Source organism: Hemicordylus capensis, chromosome 3, assembly GCF_027244095.1.
Source record: "Hemicordylus capensis ecotype Gifberg chromosome 3, rHemCap1.1.pri, whole genome shotgun sequence".
In the NCBI taxonomy this organism is placed as follows: domain Eukaryota; kingdom Metazoa; phylum Chordata; class Lepidosauria; order Squamata; family Cordylidae; genus Hemicordylus; species Hemicordylus capensis.
Window position 1 is genome coordinate 18,631,590 of NC_069659.1, and position 9,658 is coordinate 18,641,247.

The window sequence follows — 9,658 nt, forward strand, 5'->3', positions numbered from 1 at the left end:
CCTGGCTGGGCTCTGATGCTGCCACTACATGCTGGGCCCATGCCATGCCAGAGTGCTTCCTTGCCTCTGGGGCAGTCTGAGTGGGGTCCTGGCTGGGCTCTGATGCTGCCACTACATGCTGGGCCAATACACACGTATGATGATGATCATGATGTTCAATCCATGAGGCTGCCATCAAGTGTTTGCTGCTGCTTGCTTGCCATGGCATTGGGCAGGCAGAGTCACAGAGTGGGTGGGTTCAACCTCTGTGTTGGTGTGACTGGGTTCTGGTTTTGGTTGTGTGCAATTTAGAGTCACTAAATAGGCTGCATTGAGTTTGATGCTCCCCCCACAGGAGCATTACTTGAGAACCACCCCCCAGAACCCACACTTTGTGTTCCAGTTCACTAAATAAGGGTTTCCTCCTTTGATCTGCAGGTTCCCAAGCGTTGACTGCATCCCTCCCCCACCCCCGGTAGGTGCTGTGCCCTCCCCCCATCCACTCTCCCCCCCCAAAAAAGCTAAAAACTTGCCACCCACACCACAACTACTCCACCCAACTGCCCGTGCCACCCTCCCACACCGGGGTTCCACCCTTTAACCCCCTATTTTTCTAAAAAAAAACCCTCCCAGACCCATCTCCCCAATTGGCTTGGTGGTTGACTCCCAAATTCAAAAAGGACACCCTCCCCCTCACTTCGATTGGCTTCCCCCCCATATCAAAAAGTCTTCCTTTCCCCCCAATTGGCTTCCTTTTTTGAAAACAAACTTCCCCCCCGCCGCCTCCAAATCAGCTGCCTTTTTTTTGGCCCCTAAGCCCCTCCAAATTATTTTTTTGACCCTGTCTGGCCTTCCTCCTAAAGTCTCCCTCCTTCTGACCTAGCAGCATGTCTGAGCGCCGTGTGGCGGGCAGGGCTCGCTCAAGGCTGGCAGGCAGAGGTGGGAGAGGCCAGGTGCGGGGTGCGCCTGCGGCACGGGGAGGGAGAGGACGCGGGGAGCCTGAGGACACCCCAGTTCTCCCCATTGGAGAATTCTTTGCTCCGGCCCCATCTTTGGTGCGCAGGATTCAGTTCCCCACGCCTGCTGCCGCCAATCGCGGCAGAGGCAGAGGCACTGTTAGGGCTGTGGCGGGTCCCTCCTCGCCGGCGGCACCAGGTGCTGCTGAGCTACCGCCAGTTGTTGAGGTGGAGGAGACTGTGGAGTTGGAAGAGCAGGTAGAGGGCGGTGAGGACCGTGCGGCTGGCAGCGATGCAGCCAGGTTCTCCCTCCCTCTGGGGCCCCTTCCCCCTATCCTTTCGCCGCTCAGTGGGGCCCCCCCTCGTGAAGCCCGACACTCTGGTGGGGAGCGGTCTGGCGAGGTGGTGGAGGAGAGGCCTGCCTCTCCGATGCCAGTTGAGCCGGGCCCTTCCTCCGCTGTGGAGGGTGGAAGGGGCGGGTTGGGTGGCAGCAGTGGGCAGGCAGCGGCGGCCGCCCCCCCCCTAGGACTGCAGCCACCCTGCGAGAAACGGCCTAGGACGGCGCCCAGGGCGCAGGAGGCCAAGGGCAGTGGTGCATGGGTGCATTTTGAGGTCCCTCAAGATGCCCCATTCCACGCCCGCTGTGTCCACTGCAGGATGCTTGTCAGCCGTGGAAGGGACCCTGCGCACCTGGGTACGACGCCTATGTGGAGACACCTAGAGCGTCACCACCCAGGTCTCAGGGGACAGGCTGGCAGCGCTAGTGCGCCTTGTGCATCTGCCACTAGGGCGGGCAGCGGCAGTGTGCCAGCCAGCAGGCAGGCTACACTGCCCGTCCAGCGGTGGACGCAGTCCTCGGGCAGCCAGCGTATTGTTCGCGTGGACCATCATCACCTCACCCGCCTCATAGGGGAGATGATTTCCACCGATGACCAGCCGTTTCAGGTGGTCGAGAACAACGGCTTCCGCCGTATTCTCCAATACCTGGCTCCCGAATACGTCATCCCCTCAAGGACGACGTTCAGCCGGAACGTGGTCCCCTCCCTGTACCGCCGGTGCAGGGAGCTCGTGTCGGCCGAGCTGCGTGCAGCTCCGGCCGGGACAAGCGTGCATTTCACGACTGACCTCTGGACCAGTGTCAGTGGGATGCACGCTTCTTTCCTGGCCCTCACTGCCCACTGGTGGGGACCGGAGAGTGAGGGGACCTCCGCGGGCGATGCTTCCGGGTCTGGCGCGGCTCCCGATGCACTACGGCACAGGTGGGCCGTCCTGCACGTGGAGACGATGGACACGAGGCACACCGCGGAGGAGGTGGCGGCCGTACTCGACCGCCAGATAGAGGAGTGGATTGGCGGGTGTCCACACCTCTCCCGCGGCTTCATTGTCACCGACAATGGAGCCAACGTTACCGCCGCTGTCGAGACAGTCATGGACTGTGTGAACATACGGTGTATGGCACACACGCTCCATCTGACCGTCAGGGACGCCCTTGGCCTTAAGGAGCTGAGGGCGTCCCAGGAGAAGGGGGCCCGCCCCATCGCAGGTGCTGTTGCTGCCACGGCTACGCTTGTGGATAAGTCCCGCAAGCTGGCTGCCCACTTCCACCGCAGCAAGAAGTCCAGGAGACTGCTTCGCCAGAAGCAGGATGACCTTGGCCTTCCTCGCCATCTCATCCCTACGGATGTGGAGACGCGGTGGAACTCCACCTTCCTCCTGTTCCAGCGCCTGTTGGAGCAGGAGAGAGCCCTTGTCGCCCTGGCGAGGGACGAGTCCTTGGATGTCTGCGACTTCTCGAACGCAGAGTGGAAGCAGATGTCCGAGGCGGTGTCGGCACTCGAGCCCTTCCAGCTTGCCACGAAGGGCTTGTGTGGCGACACCACTCCCTTGAGCCAGGCGCTGCCCACAGCTGTTGGTCTCGAGAAGCTGATGGGTGGACTCCATATCTCTCTGACCACGCCAGAGGGTCGTGCTCTGGCTGGGAGGCTGAGGTCTGGGGTTGACAAGCGGCTCCTTGATGTGCTGGGAGACAGGGAGGAGTATGTCCTCGCTTGTCTCTGTCACCCAGCCCTCAAGGGCAATGCCGTGAGTGCCGACGACTTGCCCAGGTGGAAGGGCATCCTGGTCGAGAAGGTTAGGGAGGAGGAGGCCGCTAGGGCCCGCAGAGACCAGGGTGTTGGTAGTGGTGCGGGGGCAGCCCTCGCGGCCCAACCCGCACCCAGCAGCAGCATGGGCGGCCAGCCGGCGTCAGCTTCCCCTTCCCCTCCCTCTTCCCAGTCCAGCAGCGCGGCATCCCAGGCGGCGCCATCGCAGCAGCCATTTGCTACCGACTCGAGATCCGCCCAGTGGTTTCAGCGGTTCTGCTATGGCGCCATGCCTGGTATGCGGGAGGCTCGACCTGCCAGGCCCCCCTCCAGTGCTGAGCAATGCGTTGCGCAGTACTTGGAGGAGCCTGTGGAGGGAGACGGCGTGGACTGCGCACAGTTCTGGGCGAGCCGCCGCCAAGTCTGGCCGGACCTGGCGGTGGTGGCTGTGCGCCTCCTCTCCTGCCCCCCAACCAGTGTCCAGAGCGAGCAGGTGTTTTCACGTGCCGGGGACGTGGTGACACCCTCTCGCTCCCGCTTGGACCCTGGTCTGGTGGAGCAGCTGGTCTTCCTTAAGGTGAACCTCCCCCTGTTGGGCTACCCCAAGCTGCAGTTTGAGACGGGCGAGTGATTACCGTGGGTTGCCCCATGGTTGGTCACCTGCCTGGCTCGAACTCTGTGCTTATCCCTACCCTCCCCCCTTCCACCTCTAGCTGAGCTGACGTGACAGATGCTGAGCCGTGCCAGCCAGTCGCAGTGTGTAGTGTGCCCACACAGAGATGCAGTTGTAGTAGTAGTTGTAGTGCTGCGACTGGCCAGATGTTTACAATGCCCACGCCCACCTAAAAAGAAACCCAATGCTGACCAGCACAGGCCCTTTATCTATCCACCTGTCAGCATTTGGGGACCTGGCGTGGGCACGGCACACCCCCCCAAAGTAGCACAGCCCACGGAGTACTAGACTTAGCGGCAGCGGCGGGTATACGTTCAAAAATGCAGTGTAGATATGTAAATACTGTATGTAAATAAACATGTAAATAATTTTTTCTTTAAAAACCCCATGTCAAAATCAAGCCTCAAAATTATGCAAAAGAAAGAAAAAAAGGTGACAAAGGGAGAACAAAATGATGAATGCCAAATGAATTGATTTTATTGAAAATGTCACCAGAAATCATGTGTGGGGGGCTTGGTTTACATGGAGAAGATGATTGGGTGATTTTTTGAAATGAAACGAATGAATTATTATCATCTTATGTTCATCTTGATTGTGGTCACTGTTGATGTTGGCTGATGGCAAAAAACCCAAAACCATCAGAATAGCAATGAACTGGCTGCCAACACAACATATTGATTGATAACTGTGCAGGGGGGGAATTGGGTCTGTGTGTGTGTGTGTGGTGCAGGCTCAGTCTGTCTCTTCCTGTTGTGTGTCTGTCTGTCTGTCTGTCTGTCTGTCTGTGTGAATGGATGCCTAGCACTGTCTCTGTGTGTGGATGCTTTCTGTGTGTAGTGTGGTGTGTGTCTGTCTACATGTTTTTTTTCCTCCCCCCCATGCCTCCCTCCATCCTTCCCCTCTCATCCTCTCCCCTTCCTCTTCACCACCTTCCATCCTCCCTCCCTTCCAGCCCACCACCGCCTCACCTGCCCCCAACCCCGGTCTGGCAGATGATGAGAGTCTGGTCTCTCCCACCGAAGCACACACGTGAGCACGTGTGTGCACAAATATGTGGCTGACCAACTCTGAGCCGGACCCTCCCCCCTTCAATCCCCTCTACATCCCTCTCCCCCTCCCCTTTCCTCCCCCCTGCCTCCCAGCCTCCCTCCCTGCCTCCCTCCCCCCTCCTAGCTAGCAGCGCACACATACACACACAAAACACCTGTGGTGGCAAACACCACCAGCACACATGCACTCACACTGGTGCCACCACCTCTGCCTTGGGCCTCTGTGTCCTTGAGCAGATATGTGGTGGTGGACCAGAGAAGCATTTCTTTCCAGCAAGGCAAAAGGCATGCACTCACTGCACACACACACACACACACACACACACACACACACACACACACACGAAGAGGTGAAGACGAGAAGAGGCAACTTCTAGAACCAGCAGCAGCAGGTGAGTGTCGTGTAATTGTGTTGCTTCCCAAGGCCACTGCCCATGCTCAATGCTCAGTCTGCTGAAACTAAAGAACTAGCTACAATCACCCTTCCTCACATGCAGCTCAGCTCAGCTCAGCTCAGCTGCACAGCACACTGACTAACTAGACACTACAGCTGGTGGTAGAAAAAACAGAAGTCTAGATTCTAGAAGATGTCCTGGTGGATTTTAAACTTTCAAATCTGTGCTAGGATTGCCTCGCCCGCCTCCTCCTCCTCCTCCTCCTCCTCCTCCTCCTCCTGCCTGTAATTGTGCCCTCTCCCCTTGCAGTTGCGCCGTCGTGATGGGTTGGTGATGTGCGTGCGCCGTCTACTTGTTAGCTCTCTCCTCCTCATGTTGGCTGGGCTTGCCAGGCACTGGCTGGCAGCAGCTGTTGGCTGTGTGCTAGGCTCAGGCTGTGGCGCGCGTGACTGGACTGGGAATGTTATTGTAGCGGCAACACTGGTTGTGGTGGTAGCAGTAGTAGCTGTTGTTGTTGCTGGGCTGGTGGCTGCTGGCCTGTGCTGACTCTGCGCACTTGGTCTGGTCTGGTCTGGTCATTGGGATGCAGATGTAGGGTGTGTGTGCATCATCCATGGGGAGCATCAGAGCAGAGCAGAGCAGGTTGGCTGGCTTCTGTCTGTCGGGCCTAGTCAGTGGCAGGCACTGAGTGAGGCGGTGGTTCCTTTGGGCATCACGTCACCCATCATGCAGAGCGGCAGGTCTGCTGCTCTGCTGCTCCGCCTCCTGCTTCTTCTCTGTGTGTGCTGCTCTTGTGCTTAGTGTGCTGCTCCGCTGCTGCTGCTGTGCTGGCAGGCAGCACAGCAGTGGCCTTTTTGTTAGATCAGAGAGTGGGTGTTGTCTCTCTGAGTGTCCTCCTCTTACTTGCTTGGATAGGAGTGGTGGTAGTAAGTAGGCATTAAGATGGACTGACTAGGTGTTACGTGTTAGGGCGCCCAGAGAGAGGGGCCAAAAAGATGGGGTGGCAATTGTTGGGTTGCTCCTAGTATTATTGGTGAATTTCTGAAGAAAAATTTTTTTTCCATTGGCTAGAATGGGGGTTCGGGGCTGCCCCAGACCCGCCTCTGTGGGGTGGCAGCACCGCCAAAGTGGGTCCGGGGCCATGGCAAAAATGCCCTCAGTCCCTCCCAGCAATCCCCGTAGAGATAGGAGTGATGGTTCTGTTGTTTTTCTGAGGTGTTCTGAGTGAGTGTGGATTCTGTGATAGCAAATGAGAGTGGATTCATGGTGTCTCATTGGAAATCTCATAAGCTATCATAGAATCTACACTCAGAATACCTCAGAAAAACAACAGAACCATCACTCCTATCTCTACGGGGATTGCTGGGGGGGACTGAGGGCATTTTTGCCATGGCCCCGGACCCACTTTGGGGGTGCTGCCACCCCACAGAGGTGGGTCTGGGGCAGCCCCGAACCCCCATTCTAGCCAATGGAAAAAAAAATTTTCTTCAGAAATTCACCAATAATACTAGGAGCCACCAATTGCCTTGGGATTTTTGGGGTGGAGGACACCCATGGGTGGCTACCACCCACCCCAGCTTTTTTGCCCCTAAGGGCTCCACATTGTGAGTTATGGGCAAAAATTTATTTTTTGAAAAAAAATTGTAAAATATCAGAGGAAGGTCCAATCGACTTGAAATTTGGGTGGCAGGTAGAACACAATGTCCCCTTCAAAACCAGCCACTTTTTGTGATCCGAACCGGTTCGAAACTGAACCGGACCGGGGGGTGGTCTGGCAAAACCAAAACCGAACCACCCCGGTCCGGTCCGGACCCGGTTCGGACCCGAACCGAACCGGGAGAACCGGTTTTATGCACATCCCTACTGGTACATTCACCTTATCATCTTGCCCCCTCATTATTGTAGTTTCTAGTACCAGTTATTGTGGGGAGCTTCTTGGAAATTAAACCACATTGCCCTCCTAGCAACATAAACACTCCCATTAGCAAAAAAGAATTTTAGATTTGGATGTGAGACAACAGCCACATAAAACATTTGGGGCGGGGAACCAAGAGAAGTGACTCAAGATGCTCACCAAGCAAAATGCTGCGTGGTTAAGTGGTCTGGTCATGTACTTCACAGCAATCAATGATTAGAGTATGGGGGAAACATTAAACAACTTTAGCACATGTGCCTATGAAGCAGCCAAGTTAAATGCTGATCACAGATATATGCAGGGTCCTGTTTGTTACTCCAAGCTGGAGAAGACATTTGCAGGAAATGGTGCTTGATTGGTAATGCATGGGAGGATAGCTGGTCTTGTGGTAGAAAGCATGAATTGTTCTCTTTGCTAAACAGGATCTGCCCTGGTTTTCATTTGAATGGGAGACTACATGTGAGCACTGTAAGATATTCCCCTCAGGGGATGGAGCAGCTCTGGGAAGAGCACCTGCATGCCTGTATGCAGAAGGTTCCCGGTCCCCCCGCCCCACTGCATCTCCAAGATAAACCTGAGAGAGACTCTTGCCTGAAGCTTTGGAGAAGCCACTGCCAATCTGTCTGTGTAGACAATACTGAGCTATATGAGCCAATGGTCTGACTCAGTAGAAGGCAGCTTCCTATGTTCCATCTTACATCATGAACAGCACAGATTCATATTCTGAACTAGGTGTTTACTAATTACGATTACATCTCACCCTTTTTTCAAAGAGTTCTGGCTGGTATTTATCATCATTCTCCTTCCTCATTTTAGCATCACAATAATGGCTGACATCTAGACTAATGCTGTTGCATGAGTGGAAAGATGTGCTAGCTAGCTCTGCTTGCGTTTCAGACCAGTCCAGGACATATTGGTGCAACAGGATGCACTAGTGCAACAGGACACAACTTGTAGCATGCCATTTACTATGAAATCTCTTCCTCAATCCATATATGTTGTAGAAAATGATGCAAAGCTATCCATTATGCTGGTTGCACAAGCAAAGACTGAGCAACTTGGAGCTTCTGCTCAGCTACGTGACCTTCTTTGTTTGTTTGTTTGTTTGTTTGTTTGTTTGTTTAACATATTTTTATACCACCCCAAATCTACGTCTCTGGGCAGTTTACAAGATTAAAAAAAGTAAAGCATTAATTAAAAACAAAAACAAAAAATTTAAAAAGAAATTTCAAAGACAACTTAAAATTTTTAAAACAATATTCTAAAAAAACAACATTAAAACAATCAAAACAATATCAGTTAAAAGCCTGGGTGAACAGATGCATCTTTAAAGACTTGCATGGGTACATCTTTCTTTGTTGCACTAGTGCAGCATTAGTCATCCACTCTTGTGAGGTTGAAAGATATTGAAGATCTTCTCATGATTAGTGAGAAGAGCTTATTCTGGGCTTGCAAGGAGAGCAGGCTTAGCCCACTTTCCCCATAGACAATCAAAACGCAACCCTGGGTGGCCAGATTGGCCGCTCACACGACTGCCGGCTCCGTCACAGAGCTGGTGGGGGCTGTGGGTATCGGGGGCCATGTGGGCCTCAAAAGGTCCAGGATGCCCCACACGAGTGCGCAGGGCATCCTGGAGAGATCCCCAAGCCCGGGAGTCTGCTTTCAGCATCCTGGTCAGGGGTCTACTCATGTGTCACCGTGCACCACAAGGCATCATGGAGAGACCCCCAAGCCCAGGACGCTGCTTGCAGCTTACCGGTCAGGGGGTCTACTCGTGTGTCGCCGCGCGCCACTCGCTCCATTAACCTCATTTAAAGGGAGGGGGAATTAAGCGGGCTATGCACCTTGGGAGCACCAGGCTCACCTGAGAGCCTGGTGGTTCCCACGATCCCTGGAAAATGGGCTAAACTCCCTTAGCCCACTTCCCAGGGATCGTGGGAATAGCCTCGGTGACTGCCCCAAAGTCACCGAGGGCTTCATGGAAGTCTCAAGGAGCTTCATTGCTAAATAGGGATATGAACCTAGATCTCCCCAGCCCCAGGCTGGCTTTCTAACTACTACACTTCACTGGTTCTCCGTTATGAACCTTGGCACCATCTCTAGTTCTGTACATCTCCCACAATATATTCCACCCAGAAAGAAAATACAGTAGAAACAGAGGTTTCTCTGCCTTTGGATACATTTCCAATAGAGTCAAAATAGCAGGTAAGCCAAGGTCTATTGGCCCCGAGGACTCACCACCATTTAAAAGCATGAGAAGATGTCACTGCATACACTACTTGCCAATTCCACTCAAGGAATTCTTGTCACATCTAAGCAGTGACAGCCAAGTTTTTGGAAAGATGGGATTTAGACTTAGAGACTCTTTATCTCCAACTCTGTGTCTGAGCTCTGATCAGTCTCTTGTTCTGTTGCCTACGTGACAACTCAGTGCTTCAGAAATATATTAAGTACATTTTTAAGATTCATATTTTGGGTTAACAGAAATGGCATCCTGAGCAGGTGCACTACATCAGGTGTTGTTGTTGTTTGTTTGTTTGTTTGTTTAAAAGGGGGGTGGGGTTCCTTGCACCTTTACACTTCTTCTTTAATTGGAACCTGTCACATTTC